General features: G+C 32.9%; 1 protein-coding gene across 4 annotated transcripts in view; it reads left to right on the forward strand.

Moving 5' to 3' along the window:
• Positions 1-18146, forward strand: part of LOC146997001 (uncharacterized) — a 458848-nt gene that overhangs the window by 12065 nt on the left and 428637 nt on the right. For 2 of the 4 annotated variants that reach the window (XM_085816418.1, XM_085816416.1), the window contains exons 2-3: positions 14310-14530; positions 17647-17756. The gene's annotated coding sequence lies outside the window, so the exon portion shown is untranslated. Of the gene's footprint in view, positions 1-10379; positions 11046-14309; positions 14531-17646; positions 17757-18146 lie in introns of those variants that run through there. The other 2 variants (XM_085816417.1, XM_085816419.1) reach the window with 2 other exon arrangements.

Consider the following 18146-nt stretch of genomic DNA (forward strand, 5'->3'; position numbering starts at 1 on the left):
ATAATTTGAGAAAATTTAAGCATTTTTGTTGTGATAATAATAAATTTTTGTTCATTTTTCATCGGACTTGTGCATTCATTTCATAACGAACCCGTACGCACGCAACAATATTTTGGAGGAATATTTTTGGAGCTGATAATCTTTTGGTTATCTTTTGAATGGGTTCATGGGTTATAATTTGTTCCTATTTCTAATATAAATAGTGGGATACTTGAGTTTCTGAGCACGAAGTGAAACATAAGCATTTCGAAATTATTTCATTTTTTATAATGAAGAGTTCTTAAAGAACTTTTCACTTTTTGGGGATGTGAATTTTTTTATTAAATGGTTCTAAATTTGCCTGTTTATCAACATTTTGGCGATTTTAAGATCAGTTTCTATAGAAAATTTTTATTTCCGAGATCTGGGAATTTTTCAATGATATTTTTCAGAACATTGATAAATTTCATTTAAATAATGGTAATATTTTGGAATTGTATTTAAGAAATAACATTAAAATAAAGCATTTGTATTTTTCGCTGTCATATTATAAAGTTCCATTTTGGCCATTTATTATACAATATTTTTGAATGTGAAAAATAAGCAAGGTATAATGCTGTAAAGCACCTATTCTAAAACATTTCTTAGCAAAAGCAAAATAGCTATGTAATTAATTAAAAATCTATTTTAAAATTTTTTATGATATTTATCGAGTTTTTCCCATGTAATTGTCTCAGAGTATTCAGAATTCTCAGAATATGCATCAGTTTTCTCCAGAGCTTAATTTGCAACCAAGCCCACAGGAGCCCAGCTCCGGTACTTCTTAGTTTTGCAGTTAAATCATAATTCTACCCGGAGCCCTACACTTCTTTTATGTACCTGAGCAAAATTTCAGTAGAAATTACATCTTGAAAATTTTATTTTTACTAATAAAATTATATTAAAAATCATATTAAATTTTAATTTATCTCTTTGTATTTTGTTAAATTTTAACTTGCACTATTTACCATATTTGACGGCATGTAAGACACACTGGCACATAAGACGCACCCTTATTTAGAAGGCCACACACATGTAGATGTAGAAAAAGTTATGTGTGTCTAGATCTTTATCCGGGCTAAAAATAGCATTAAGTATTGAAACTGTCCTTCATGGATAAGATGCAGGTAACTTTTTTGAGACCAAATTTAGGAAAAAAAGTGTGTCTTATATGCCGTCAAATACGGTAATTATTTTAAGCATTGATTAGTGAATTATTTAATTTTTTAATTATTAATGATTTTATTAGTCATGCTGTTACAGAATTGGTAGGGGTAATTTTGCTTTAGGATTTTAGACATTGCAGCTTGGAAAGTTTAGAAAGATATGAAGGCAAGATTGATAGACCCACGATTACAGAAGATTCCAGAAAAATGAAAAATGTCTCGATGGTATTAACACGCAGTTTCTTACTTTATGGAGAACGTCTGGAAGAAAAGTGAAAACATTGGTTTTATAGTTGAAAGTTTTACTTCTGATACTAGAATCTTCTTAACATTTTTATCTTCCTTTATTTTCTCTACTTCTCATTAGACATGAGCATGGAGAATATCAGAAATGCTTCTAATCTTATCATATGGACAGGCATTATAGAAAATGTTTTTTACTAATAAAGAAATTGAAAACTGACAATTTAAAAGATTCATCTAATATGTCTTAATGCATCATATACACGGCTGGCACTAAGCATTTTCTCACCTGATGTAGTTTCTGTGGATCTTAAATACTGCTTCCAGTGCCTGTTCTAAATGCTAAAAGTTTTGCCATTTCTAGATTTTGTTGCTCGGTGTGTCAATAAATTCTGAAAATTATGCCACATCAGCTCTGTAACCGAACCTTATCATCTATATTTCATATTTCTTCTGAATGTTCATATTACTAAAGAAATAAAATTAGCTGCTTTTTCTATACATTCTAAATGTATTTATTTTATTTAGAATAACAGAAATCTTTAATTAAATCTAAAAATTCTAAAATGAAAAGGAAATGGAGAAGAAATAAACTGAATACATAAAGAGAAAGAAAATTATTCTTCAAAGATATGTACAGTTATTATTATGTAACTTACCCAGTTGTTTACAATTTCAGCTTTTACTCTAATTTCCCATTTCTATTTCCTTACCAGAATGCAAATCACTTAGACAGTTTTTAAACTGAGGTTTTTGGAATGTAAGGCAAGAGTGTTTCTGACCTCCACTTGCTCCCTGCATTAGTTCCTACCAGCTCTCATAATTTGTAATTATTTGTCTTTGCATTACCGTTGCCGACATTTGAGTTTGTTACAACGATAGAGTGAGTTAAATGAAATTAAGTTGTATAGTCTTTGACCGCTAGTTGATATTTTTAGTTTGAATTTGACTCTTCTTGTTTAATTACATTACCACGAGCTGCAGTTGATTTTGTTAGCATAAGAACATGCCTCTATGTTCTAAGTTCTTTTTAAATAAGAAGCTTGTTTAAACCTTTGTCTGACTTTGTAGTTACTTTCAGACACAGCAATAATTTGCTTCACAACTGTCAGGGGTTTGGGGGCTATTTAACTTTTACCAGATCAAATAAACCCTCATAAGTACATTGTGGAGAGGTTGACAGGTTAGGAGATAAAACACGCAGAAACTAGTCAGGACATTCTTTCGCATAATGAGACAAATTTATAATTGTTAGTAAAGATGGTTCAAGAGAAGGAAATCGATATAAATTACTCAAAATGTCTGGGAAGGCTTCAAATTAAAAAGATGCATAACTATTTTGTTGAGTGTTGTTGCTACAAAATATAAATGGTTTTGTAGCTTTTAATGTGTAATTATCCTAATATCGTTTTAGAATCAATGTCATAAATTTGTAGCGTTGCGCGCCTCCAACTTGCACGCAACCAAGGGATGACTGTGAAAACTGGATAAAAGACAGAGTCTTGTGAAGGGTTTAAGTCCCTTTTTATTCAACGTAATAAATTACAATTGCGTGCTCTTGACGCTCACAGACTGCGCCAACTCGGCGGTCAAATAAACATAATAACCTGAAAAGAAACTAAAGACAAGACTCTAACTACGAGGCTCTCTAAAAATAACTAACTTACCGCGTTTCAATACCGCTGCTAATTCAGCAGACTTGAAGCTCACTTGAACGATTAACACTACTTCTCGCCAAGCACATAGGCCGAAACGCGGGGTTCTTCAATTTCTCGCTAACTACCTCCGCGCTCGTGAAGTAAGAATATCACACACCGAACTCGTTTCCTTTCTATTTAAATCATAATACTTCCGCTGATAATTTGAATCCTTGTGCGTTCTACTAAAATTTACATATTCTGGCATTGGCAGTTCCAGGGGAAAGTAAGGCTTGACAGGAAAGATAGTTTAAACTTAAAATAAATGTTAGTTAAAATAAATATAAACCCTACATTTGCCGCTGCCAGAATTTGGAAAACTTGGAAGCAGGTCCTACAAACGACCTGTTGTAAGTTTCTCTAATTCTGAACTAACTGGCGAGAACCTCGTTTACACAAAAAAAATCTTATGTAACAAATTGTATACTAAAATTCTGTTGATCGTTATAACTCTCTCTTCTTACAGCAACTTTTCCTGGATTTACTCAATCAATCTTGGTCTTTCCTTCCAGCATCTGGAAGGAATAAGTATCAGTATCTTTCTAAATACATTATAATTTACACTTTCTTGGCACAATAAATTTTTGTTTTTAAACGATTCGTTTTTCTTAGTTATTGCTTACTTCACATTCATTCAATTTTTCAAGCATTAATTTAACTTTACCCTGGCTCTCCACCGTGTATGGTGTCAAACGGGAATATTCGTGTTTTAGTCTTACAACACTTCCCCTAACCACCATGATTTGTTAGAATTCAACGACCAAATAGACATACCTTACTCGACATTCTACAACTCAATGAGCTACTTTAATATTCTTAAAAATTCAAATGTAGGTGGAGAACCCTACAAAACACATTCATTCTAACTTCCCCCTCATTCATCTTTAAACATGCAGGCTTTCGCTCTAAAGCATGACTTTACAGTTTAATACTTAAATTTTGACTTCATTGCTTTTAAGCATTCACTTTTAGCATCTACAATTTTATGCTTCTAGACTAAATTCTACTTTTACATAACATTCAAGTATTTACGTACATTTACAAAATTTTAATACATATGATTTTTACAATTTACCATAAAATGAATAAGAGAAAATAAATTTTTACTTTACTCATTCTTCGCCAAGCTGGCGGCACTGAAACTAAAATTCTTATTAATACAAGAATACGAAGTTATTTTTATCTTCGGCGAAATTTTGGCTTTAACATAACAGAATTAGTCTTTCGACCAACAGAAAATGCTTGTTTTTAGCTTTTACACTTAAAGAAAATAATACTTTTGCCTTAGCTAAATAAAGTAAAACAAACCTAAGTCTCAACCGAGACATATTGACTTTCGTCAAAACATAGAACTTCGTACTTATGCATAACATTTCGGAACAAAAGAGAAAAAAAATTTATAGAAGGTTTTAACTTATCTTTGAGTTTTCGATGCTTGAAACTCCGTCATTCGTTTTTGGCAATATTGCTCCCAAGTTAGAGGTTTCATGGACGTCAATCTTCTCCTTATTGACCTCCGAGTGTCGTCCACATTACTTTTTCTTTTGCGTCCTCTACATGCTGGCCTCTTGGCGGAGTAATCGTCTGGTGGTTGGCATTTCCGTTTTTCCCTGGGACGGCTGGTCTTGACGTCCTCCGGTCTGGAGTCCTTGAATTTCTTCTGTTCGTCGTATTTTTGTGCCTCCTGTTGCCGTTTCAGTTTCCGGAACGGCGGCCTTGCTGGCACCTGACTCTGTGGCCGTGTGCGCGTTCTCCTTGATGTATAATTTCTCCTGCAATCCTTTGTAGGTGGTGTTTTTCTTTTTACCACGGTTTCTTTACTCGGTGCATCTGTATTTTTGTTTTTATTAAACGCTGGAGTCTGAAAGTTATTTTTTCTTTTTGATACCGACGTCCGGGTTTTAGAAGGGCTAGGTCTCTCTTCAGTTCTCTGTTTCTTGGGTGGTGGAATAGTTGTTGTTGTCTCTGGACCTTCTACTTCGTTTAGACTTGAGTCCTGCAAGAAACTTTTAAGGATTTCAAAATCATTTGGATTATAGTATTTTTTCACCTGGTCGGGACTTGCTTTACAGATTTCCCCTCTCTCGTTCTTAAGATATAATACTACTCCTTTGATTTCCTGAATTACATAGGGGCCTTCAAACTTTGGAGCTAGCTTTACCGTAAAATTGTCTGGGGCACTTGATAAAGAAAATTTCCGCTTCAATACTTTATCCCCAACTTTAAAATCTGCTTCACGGCATTTTCTATCATAATATATTTTCTGCCTATTTCTTGCAGTATCCGAGCTTTTAAGCGCCTGATCAATCAGCTTTTGCACATCTTTTTGTTTGAACTCCTGCTCTCTTTGTTGCACAAAGAATAATTTATCTAAAGGCGTAATTAACTTTCTGCCTAAAAATAATTCTGCTGGAGTTTTCCCCGTAGTATCATGATTTGCCGTTCTTAAAGCATAAGCTAATTCATTTATGTAGCCATCCCAGCGCTTGTGATGTGTGCTCACGTAACTGCGAATTATTTTTACTATATTTTTATTAACTCTTTCTGCTATGTTAGCCTGTGGTCTATACGGAACCATTTTGATATGGCGTATGCCAAGTCCATTGCATATGTTTTCAAATATTTGACTAATGAATTGTTTTCCGTTATCGCTAATGACTTTTATCGGTGCACCGTATTTTAAAATGTATCTGTGTAAGAATGCATCTGCGACTGTTTTGGCTGACGCGCGTTTAAGTGGAACAATTTCTGTCCATTTTGAAAAATGATCTACTATTACTAAAAGAAAACGATTTTTATTTAACTCGCTCTGGGGGAAGGGACCAAGAAGATCTATGCCTAAAATTTCATTCGGAAATGTAGCGCGAATGCTATTTAAGTACCCGGCCGGGCTGTAATTAATATCATTTATTAACTGACATTGATTGCAGGACCTGACATACGCCGTTACTATTTTGTATAATTGCGGGAAATATACCGCCTCGCGTACCCTTTTTATAGTCTTTCTGACCCCTAAATGGCCCGCTGTTTTTGCTTCGTGTAATTCCTTCAAAATGCTTAATCGAAGCGAGGCTGGGATGACTGGTTTATACTCAAGATTTTCGTTTGTTGTTTTCGTATAGAATAATAAATTATCTATTATTTCATAGTTTTTTGCTCTATTTCTTATCACATCGATATCTGTGTGCTCGAAGCTTTCGGGGTCTTTCAAATAAGCATAGATATTTCCAAATTGAGGATCAGCTTTCAGTTCAGTAATAACCGTATCTCTAGAATCTAAAATTTTTGAAGTCAACACAGCGCATTTAAGTTCATTTCCTTCATCGTCCAGTTTTATACGAGAAAGTGCGTCAGCTACATTGTTTTCCTTACCCGGTTTATATTTTATTGTGATATTATATTCTTGGAGTTTTAAAGCCCATCTTATTAACCTGGGCGTTAGGTTTTTTCCCGAGTAAAGTCTACCAACAGCCGCATGATCCGAAAAGACTGTTACTGGCGATTTGCCGAAATAAACTCGAAATTTGTGTACAGCCATTAATACGGCTAATGTTTCTCTTTCTGTAGCTGTATAATTCCTTTGTGTCTGATTCAGTGTTTTACTAAAAAATGCCAGAGGATGGTTATTTTGCATAAGAACCGCACCCACCGCATAGTCTGACGCACCTGCTGCAATTTCCAGGTTTTCGTCCCCCTCCGGGAATTTTAAAACAGGGGCATTAATGAGCGCTTCTTTTAATCTTTCAAATGCTGTGTTAGCTTCCGCTGTCCACGTAAATTTACCCCTTTTTCTTTTGATTACTAAGAGTGGTTCAACAATATTAGCGAAATCTTTTATGAAAGATCGATAGTAAGAACATAACCCAAGGAAAGAAGAAAGTTTCTTGGCGGTGTTGGGCGGTGGTAAATTCTTAATAGCTTTTATTTTTGAATCTTGCGTTTCTATACCCTTTTGCGAAATTTTATAACCGAGATATTTAAGTTCTTTAGTTGCGAACTTGCATTTTGAGGCGTTAATTGTAAGACCGGCCTCTTTTAATAATTTAAAAACTTGTTCTAGATCATTAATGTGTTATTCCAACGTACTACTCGTTATAATTATATCATCTAGATAAATTAAAGTTGATTTTCCTAGGACAGGCTTTAGAACAATGTCCATAGCTCTCTGGAACGTTGATGGGGCCCCACACAACCCAAAAGGCATGCGTAAAAATGCATAAGTGCCCGATTTTGTTATAAACGCGGTTTTATGTATATCTTCGAGTCTCATAGCTATTTTATAGTAGCCAGACGTTAAGTCCAAAGTAGACAAATATCTTGTCGATTTGATCTGTCTAATGATCTCGTCTATAACCGGCAAAGGGTAAACTGGAAATTTGGTAATACTATTTAGTTTTCTGTAATCAATAGCAAACCTCCAAGCCCTTTTATCCGAAGGAGGAAACTCGTTCTTTTTCCTACATAGTACAACTGGACTCGCGTACTCACTATTTATGGGCGTTATTATTTTATTCTTTAACATCTCCTGAATATGTTCTTCGATGATTACGTCTTTTTGTTTGTCATACCGATAAGGTTTAGTCCTACAAGGTTTTTCGGCATTTAATTCAATCTTGTGTGTGACTATTTGGCAGTTTCCTGGTTTTTCTGAAAACAAATGAGAAAAATTACTCACCACTTGCTGTATTGCTTTTCTTTCATGGTCATTCAGATGGCTAAGGTCCACTTGCGGTGTCTCCACAGGTTCCACCACCCTCTGGTCCATCTCCAACACCACGGAACTATCTTGAAAATTTAATTTGGCCCTCGTGGCCCTTAAAAACTCCATACCTAAAATAAGAGAGTTTTGCAGATCTTTCACTACAAAAATTAATACTTTGAGACTTTCCTCTTTTACCTGTAAGTTTAATGATAATTTCCCGATGCAGTGACATGTTTTTCCTTGCGCCGCTATAATTTCCGTATTTTTGGTTTTAAATAATCGTACCCTATAAAAATTCTTTTTGAAGAAATTTTCACTCATAAAATTTCCTTCTGCTCCTGTATCGATGAGGGCTTCTACTGGTACATCGCCAACCAGGACTTGTATAATTGGTAGCTGTGAGTTTTTTACGATGACCGTATTTAAATGTCTGTTTGAGGGTTTTTTTAAAACTTCCGGGGTCTGGACCCTCCCTTTCACAGGCCCCTCTACTCGTTTAAAGCTTTCCTTTCAATCTGTGCCTTCTGGGTACGCGGATGTTTATTTTCAAATTTTCTTTTTGGGCCTTGACCTTCGAGTTTCGATGAGTTAGCTTGATAGCTCTTTCCCCCATAAGAGTGATATCCATTTCTGGTTTCCTCATTTGAAGATTTCCTTCGGGTACTTTGAGAATATGTTTCCCCTCTCGCTTTTTCCGCTATTCTGCGATTTTGAAACTTCACCGCCAATTCGAAGAGTTCCTGTAATGTGCTTGGGTTTCTAATTTCAAAGTAGTCTTGAACAGCGGGTAACAATCTTGGTAATATTATTTCAATAATCTCCGCATTGGGTTTCTTTCCATACAGCATATCCGTTAGCTTGATTTTTCGTAGAATAAAGTCCGTCAATTCTGCTATATCCCGTTGATAGAAACTATATAGTTCGGTTTCCAGCCGTGCGCGATCTTTCACTATGGGGAAGGCCTTTACTAACGATTTTTTGAAATTTTCAAATGTATATGTCTGGCTTCCAAATACCCCTAATAAAAATTTGCCTATATTTTTCCACCATAGCGCGGCCTGTCCTCTTACTGCTGATGTGGCGATGGCAACTTTTTGTCTTTCAGGAACAGGGTCGAGCTGAAAGTGGTTTTCTAGACCTTCTAGAAATACCGCCACCGAATTTTTTCCATCGAAATGGACGTTTGGCTTGATTGACGCTCTCAAAGTCTGGACCAGGTATCCAAATCCTTCCAACTGGTTTGTCATTTCTTGGTGTTGTCCAGCGGCTTCCATCCAATTTTCGGCCATTTCAGTTCGATAAGTGTTCGGGCGCCAATGTAGCGTTGCGCGCCTCCAACTTGCACACAACCAAGGGGTGACTGTGAAAACTGGATAAAAGACAGAGTCTTGTGAAGGGTTTAAGTCCCTTTTTATTCAACGTAATAAATTACAATTGCGTGCTCTTGACGCTCACGGACTGTGCCAACTCGGTGGTCAAATAAAAATAATAACCTGAAAAGAAACTAAAGACAAGACTCTAACTACGAGGCTCTCTAAAAATAACTAACTCACCGCGTTTCAATACCGCTGCTAATTCAGCAGACTTGAAGCTCACTTGAACGATTAACACTACTTCCCGCCAAGCACATAGGCCGAAACGCAGGGTTCTTCAATTTCTCGCTAACTACCTCCGCGCTCGTGAAGTAAGAATATCACACACCGAACTCGTTTCCTTTCTATTTAAATCATAATACTTCCGCTGATAATTTGAATCCTTGCGCGTTCTACTAAAATTTACATATTCTGGCATTGGCAGTTCCAGGGGAAAGCAAGGCTTGACAGGAAAGATAGTTTAAACTTAAAATAAATGTTAGTTAAAATAAATATAAACCCTACAAATTATAGGTATTTTAAACTGTGAAATTTCATTAGATTGTGATTTTACTAGCGCCTTTTTTAACAAATATTGTTAAAAAATAAATAAAATTTAATAGTGACCATGTAAATCCATAATGACTGAGGTTATCTAATACCTAATTTAATTACTTATAACTAACTGCTTACCTTTAAAAATTATCTCTGCATATTAAAGCGAGTTATTGCCTTTCATTAACCCTTAATGTGATCACAACATAAAACACAAAAATGTAAAAACTTATGTAAAACTTATTCTTCGCATCTAGTGACACTTAAAATACTGAAAAATAACTTATCACCTCTGATGCTTTATTGGCTTATTAGAACCTTAAAGTATATTATCTGAGTCTCAACCCCTGAAACTCTACATGAAATTATGACAGTAACTGCGTCAGACGGAGCCCAGCTAACTTTCAGAACCTGCCAACCGTGCCTACATCAGGCCTCTCAGGTTTGTTTTGATCAGCAGGTCTCTTTCTAGGCAATGGTGACAACAACCAGTCTTTTGTTATGAATCATGCTGATTATGATTTCATTTTAACCTATGCCCCTTGACATAAAATCTGTTTACTATTTATTAAATCTCTAGACTGAGTGAGTATGTTACAAAATGAAACATTAATAATAATAATAAACATAAAGCTAACTATTTGTAAAACATAAATAAAATGCCACTTATCTTCTTTCAAATATGTCCAATTATTATAAGTGTAAAATATTTAATGCTACTTGATAAATTCCATAAAGTTAATTTTATTGTCACACTTATTAATTATAATGTTAATTAAGCTATGCTTAATAATAATGCATCCTACTTACGGATCTATATATTATTTTTAGGATGGTGTTACAAAAGTGAAGTTCAGGCATAGATAATATTTTTAATTGAATTTATTCAGTTCCCATTTGTTCATAGGTCCTTAATTTTTTTTCATTAATGGTCCTTAAAAGTCTTTAAAAGTACTTAATTTCCATGTGCAGAAATGTGTACGAACCCTGGCTTTGAAAATGTGTTTTTGCAAATCTCCCATAAAAGCACCAAGTTGACAAGTTCTCATTCCCAAATGGGTAGCAAAAATTGCTGCCAAGGAATAAAGGAAATGAATGATGAAATCAAGTAAACCCCAAAATTATCAGCCTAAAAACAATAAATGAATAGAACACCACAAGAATGCAGAAAAACAAAAAGTGTAATCAGAAAGGATTCAGATGTTTACAAATATTCACAACAGCATTATTCAAGATAAATCTGCTCCAGTTAGTTTGGAACAAATGGGCACCCCATTGTTCTCAGCTACTGTAGCTAAAATAATATTTGAATGTAAGAAACTTTGATTTTCTAAAATATTTGTTTTTTTATTAGTATTTCGTATATCTAAGGATGGTCTATTCCTGAAGTTATGTTTATTCCTTGAAACTGTATAAAGATGAAAAAGATAGAGTTTTAATAATAATTTGAAGTAATTATTCTACATAATTTTATTTCATATTTTAACCTGCAGTTTAAATAACAATACATATACTGGGTTTACCTGCCTCTGCAAAATCAACTGATATTTGTATTCATTGGTATCAAGAATCTGTAAGTGGTAGAAGAACTTTTAAGGTATGTTGGGCAATTGACAACACCATCATAAGCAGTGCTGCAGATCGTGCTAATCTGTTAGAAGAAAATTTTGATTCAACTGATGCTTTTCTGAACCAAACATCATGTCATTAGCAGTTTTAATATTTAATGGGTGAATAAAAGTAATTTTTTCATAGGTTTTTTTGTTTCATGTGTGTTTAATTTTTTATAAGACATATTTTCATTATTTTTTTTTCTACTATTGGTTTAGATGGCATCATAAATCTGAAATGCATTCACCTTTCTATGTCTCTTTATAATTTTACATTTCTAATGTTATGGTCACACTGAATTGAAAAAAATAATAAGCTGTTAGAAACAATTTTCTTGTAAATGATAATCACTTATTTCTGTTTCTTCCTTATGTCTGCATGAGGTTTGGCTCCAGAAGCCATAGAATAAAAGAGGGGGAGGGCACATGTATCCTTAAAAAGTAGTCTTTGTAATATTCTGCTGCTGTATGAATTGCTTGCTTTAATAAAATATATTTTGCTGACAGATCTGCTGACAGAATGCTGATCTCCTAGTGCTTCTGCAGTTAGGGCTGTTTAACATGCATTGGGCATCTGCAACATACTTGTGTCATTTTATTGGATCTTCAGTAGACAATTTGGCTAAGACTAGAATTAGAATGAAAGTTGAATGGATACTTTCTGCTTGACCATTTCCTCACAGAATGCCTGTAGTTTAGAATATGTACTGGGTTTTTATCTTTTGCACAGTAATCATCTGGGCAGTTCTTTGAGGTGAAAGCCGTATCTCTGTTTGTAATTATTCTAAAAGGATCTCCAAAGATGAATCTTGGGCTGATGTCAGCTTTACTGATACAGCTAGACAAACTTTATAAAAGCGTCTACAGGGGTCAATTCTTGTTTGTTTATAGTAACGGTCCTATAAAATCTTCATGAAGTGTGCTTAAAGGTACATTTTCATTGGTTTCATGCTCCCACCTTTTCCTTGCTTTTTGTTGCACAAAATACAACCTACACAATACACAGTAGCTTGCTGTATTCACTTTTTGAAGGTAGGAATGAAAAAAATCTCTCTTCAGTGTATAGAGTTTGATGCTCTTTCGCAGCATAAACTGATATTCAAACTCCTAATGGACTTGAAGTGAATTATTGCTTGGCTGACTGACAAAGACTTCTGATGGTTAAAATATAACCTTTTTATTAAATCAGATCCTTGAACTGCACATCTCATGTTTAACAAAGTCAAACAATGACTTGTCGCAAGCTATCTTAAAAGTCACATTCAAATTCAAATTAAAACTAATCCTGTAATCAAATATTGCACAATTCATTTAATGGGAAGTTGGCTCAAACTTCTCACCAGCATAACAATTTAAATGTCAGCAGTCACAATCCAAAGCCAGAGACTTTGGATTGTGATCTTATCTGAGATAGTGAGATAGATATAATAATAAATTACTGAGATAGTGAAATCTAGTAAATGTGGCCTCGAGAAGCAGAAACAGGCTTTGTCTTAAAATCTGTAATCCTCAAGTTTTCTCGAACTAGTTTGCATTCTGATAGGGAAATGAAAAGGAGAAGTGTAAATTTCTAAATCATAACTGGTTAAATTTACGTTCTTGTGTAGCATGAAATTTTTGGCTAAATAATTTTTGGCATAGGCATTCTAGGCATGATTCTAATGCTAGAATGACATATGAATGTAGAAGAGGATTACTTTTAAAGGGACAGAAGTTAATTGACTTCAGAAAACTTTTTTAAATGTTGCTATACTGTCCATGCTTCGTAGCTATAGCTGTCCAGTCAATTTTTTAAATCACTATGGAATAGCTTTTGCCTACATTTTGTCAGGTATTGAAAAAAAACTTGTGTATTTTGTTTGTTACTAAATATAAGAAAATGCATCCTTATTAGATTCATTCGCCTATCTATAGTCTTTTACTGCATACATTGGCAAATAAATCTAAATAAATAAACAAAGCTATTTTGAAAGCCATTCATCATAAAAATTCCTAAGTGCCAGAGTTTTTCTTTTGCCATGTCTAGAATTATGATTGTAGGAACAAAATTGTACTGTTAAATTGACTGAAGCTTCTAGTCATCATCAATGAGAATTTTTTTTATTTTAAATTTATTTAGGTATCATTTATTAACAAGTTTCATTGCATCACAAATTAGCAACTATATATGTAGTCTACTGTTTCTTTTAAATATATTATATTAGAGCTTTTGTAATTCAGTATATGTATGAACGCAATAAATTAATTAAGCAGAAATTACTACTGAGGTTCATGACCAAATGTTTGCGTGCAATAAAAATAAAATACATTTGAAAATTGCTGACAAATACAACTTTCTGGATGAATATTCAACTGTTAACACAAATTTATGTGTCATAAATCAAGTGGATAAAGTAATTGTACATTGGCAGTTCATTCTATTTCAGTTCAAATATTATCTGTGTGAATATTTTCATTGCTTTCCTCATGTACTTCTCTCTGTATGTTGCAAACATGAATGAGTTTAATTTAAGCTAAATAAATAGTGCTAAATAAAAGGAAGCCTCGAGGACTGGATAATCCTTGAATGCATTGTCGTAATCATTTATTTGTGTACCTGAATTTTATTCAATAAGACAAACACAGTTATTTTAAAATCGTAATTGATGACACCGTAAATAAATAAAAACTGATAAAAATTATTATACGTAAATTTACCCTCATACACTCATAATTACACCTGGTTTACTCATCATGGACCTCTTAGTTGTATGCTTTATTTAAATATTTGAGGCTGTTTACCCGCAAATAATAATAACATAATAATTATTTTTGTGGAAATATTTGTGTGGCTTTGCTGAATCTGATTAGAACTTGCTTCATCAAAAAATTTAGTATACAAAAGGGAATTAATATTTATTAATACTGTGTGTTTCATTGTATATTTAAGGTGGAAATATTTATTATTATTATTTCTTTTATTTTAGACATTTCTAAAAGAAAGTTTCCATGAAGCAAGTCTTGATCCAACATATTGCAATTATGTAGTAGGTGGAAGAATAGCATACCTGTGTTCTGTTCTTGTGGAAGATACTGCTGTTGTTTTCTGTGGTCTAGGCCCAAGAATTCTGGAGGCAGTTGATTTAGATTTATGAGATGCTGTTCCTGCCGAAGATAGCTCCAACTTATTTAATGAAACTTAACTTCAGTAAGTGGACTGTAATATTAACAATAACAAATTAATTTTAACAAAAACAACATTATTGAATACTAGCACACGCATGTGCTTATAGTTACCTATGTAACTTAGTTAAAAGCGAACAACCATATGCTCCCACATCAAGTCAAAAATCATACATACTAATAAGGCAAAAACGAAATAACTTTAGGGTTACACTAAAGCCAAACTCTGCTTGGTGTAAAACAATGCTGCCAAGCAATACTCTTTCAGACACCGAACACTAAGTAACACTTTTTCTTTATGGCTCTTTTTATAAAATGGACTGATTAATTTTATTTCTAATTGTTTTGGGATATATGCACATAGACATGCTTTGTCATAATCAAATAAACCGGTTTCTGCATATTACAGAAAACATATTTTTTCTGAACATTGGTGAGATATTTTGAATGATTTGGTGTCTTTTCAGTCAGTGGAAGATTAGCCGAAAGGGAAATTAGTATACTCAGAGCAGAAATTTCTCCCCCTCCTCCACACAGAAAGGGAAATGAGGCAGGTTGCAAGTAAATAATACCTTTCCATTGAGAAAATATCTTGCATCTCTACCTGTCTTACTTGGGTGTTAACTTTTGCTTAAGTTGCATGTCTTCAACTGGCTTATATTTGGCAACTATTTGCCAAATTTTGCATATTAATTAACAGCACTAACTTTTAGCCTCTACAGAGCAGGCTATTTGTGTTTTCTTCTATTTGCATTTTACTCGCGTTCTTACTTGAAGAGGAAAAATTAAACATGTTATTCTATATAATTTTGATTTAAAAAGAATCTAGACAAATTAACTTAAAGAAAGTTAAAATGCATGGATTTATAAATAACTCTCTTCCTTAATAAGTTTTAAAAGTAATTAGTTTATTCAGCTACCTTGAGATTTCTGTCTTCAACATACTATTTTAAAAAATGAGTAGACAACAGTAAATTCAAATTCTATTCCTGGAAGACAGTACTTTCATTTTAATTTGCAGTTATTTAATTAAATTAAATTTCATAGGATAAATTATAAAAAAAATTTCACTGATGCATATACCTCTAAATTATTATTTTAAAATGAAATGAAACAGCAAGCATAACATACATGGCAAATGGCTACATTCTGACTTTGTAGTTTAATCTCATATTTGATATTTCTGTGTTAGATACATAAATTGCAATCAGCATTAATTAGAATAGTTAAAGCTTTAAAGACATTATAAATAGTATTAAAACATAATCTCAAAAGCTTGTGAGATCATATTGTGAGTTCAACATGTGAGACAATTTGGAATTTTGATTTGAACTCATTTTTCATGGGAAAAGCGAAAAATATATGAAATTTTAAATGAAAAATATGTAAAATATGAATATAACACAAAATAAAATGTTTGATTAATTATACAAACATTCCAATAAAATGAGAAAGCTGCTCAAATGACTGAGTAGCAAAGTTACTAAAAAATGTGTCTAAGGGATAAGATTAATTTTTCTTTTACACATTTTGCAAGGGAAATGTTTCTGAAATTTCACTTCAGTTTGTTAAAATTTTCGTCAGTTCAGAAAATGCGATGCTCCCAAATTAACTAGCTACATGGGCATTTTCTTACTTTTCTCCTTGTGTAATGTGAGTGGGAGACAGTTTCCCTTAAAAGGTCTTCCATTAAGGCATCTTCACTTTAAGAATATTGTGCTTCCCCATAAAAACTATTAAACAAACAAACTGAAAATACAAAGCACTGTTAAGTTTTTGTCATAATTTGGGGTGTGGTCAGAAATTTTATAATTCATCAAAATTTCCTCCAGTAAACTGAACAGCCACATGCAACTCTTTGCCTCCTTAAATATAGTTTTCTTTATAATAAGCAGTAGTTTAATTTGTATAATTAAATATATAACTAAGTTAAATGTATAATTCAAATATCATGCTATGGTGCTTGTTTATACATATCATCAACTTCGTTTTTCATAGTATATTTATGCATATTATAATTTCAAAATGCATAAAATACATTAAATTGTTGAAATATTAATAAAAGACCAGAAAATTCATTTCTGGACTTTGAGCAAATTGTTTTTAGAATGGGCTTTAACTGTTGAGACAGTATAAAAGACATATATTAGGAATACATTCTGCAATTTTTCAATTTTTTTCAGTCTTTTCTCAGTTTATTATATCAGCTCTATATCAGTATTCAGTTTTACCACATTAAATTCAATTTGACAGCAAAATCGCAAGATATTTAAAAGCAGCCAAACACCAAACTCGTACGATGTTGCCACTGCTTGGTTTGAAATCATTGAGTCTGTTAAGCAAAAATATATTAAATTTTTGTAAAACATGAAATAGATAATAAAACAAATTCAAATTTTGGACTTCCAGATGCGCATGTTTGGGTGGAGGACTGCATTATTCAATATTTGATTGCTCTACGGTAGTTTTTTCACAATGCAAGAAACATGCATAAATTCATGTAGATCCTTCTTTATTTAATTTCTTTAAAAATAATATAGGATGCTAATATTTGGTGACAACAATTTGACAAGTGATACAGTTAATCTATCTCAAATTCATATAAATGTATCTCATCATTGTTGGATAATTTCTTGCTTGAAATACTATAGCCAAACTTAAGACGTATTTCTTTAATTTTAATTATAAACTAAAATTTATTCTAAACATGATCAAATTCATATGAATTGTATTTTAGAGATTTTTGACTGTTCTATCAAAGAAAGAATTACTGTCCATTAATATGCCAAATTTAACAGTTTTTGACCAAATGAGCAAAAAACTGAGAAAAGCAGACATTCAGGTAAAGTTGTTCATATGGATAACTTGGAGAAGAGGAAAACTGCCAAGTCCAGGCCAAAGTTGCTAAGTATTTGGTTACTTGCACCTGTTTCTTTACGTGGGAGACAATTTTTGGCTAAAAGTAATTTATTTTCCTTTTCAGCTCAACTTCCACTGACTGAAAGTGGACATCATCATTCTGAATACTGCATTACCTTTTTTATGATCTTGCATAAGAACATAAAATCTATTTCATTTGTAATAAAATATGTTTAATGGTTTTTTTTTTTTTTTTTTTTTTTTTTTTTTTTTTTTTTTTAGATTCATCAGATTTATTGTACAAATTGGAAGATATGGAGACAATCTGGCATGCATTGGTGCAACTTCTAGTAGGAACCACAGTGCATACTTACAATTTTTTACAAATGGAGGTAAATATGTTTTATCAAATTGAATATTACATGAGATATTATTTAAATGCTTGAAAATGTTTTTGAGTTATTCCATTATTTTTACATAATGCCATTCTTCCTTTACTTTAAAGAAATTATTAAGTAATGCATTTATAATTATTAAAATATTATACATAGTATTCACGTAATCATAAGATGTCTGCTGAAGTGTCACTGTATTACGGATACTTGATTAGTAATAAGTTATTTCTCTGTTAACCCTGACAATGTCTATCACATGCTGAGGCTTACTTTCAAAAAGTCAGCAGAAATGTTTCAGGGGTAAGCCGTGCCAAACATCTAGGATTTCCCATGATTAAATTAAGAACACTGTGATGTTGGATGATTGGATCACACCTCTTCCTTCAA

Source organism: Stegodyphus dumicola, chromosome 5 (genome assembly GCF_044657685.1).
Source record: "Stegodyphus dumicola isolate Sdum_Otavi_A_Nest chromosome 5, ASM4465768v1".
NCBI lineage: Eukaryota > Metazoa > Arthropoda > Arachnida > Araneae > Eresidae > Stegodyphus > Stegodyphus dumicola.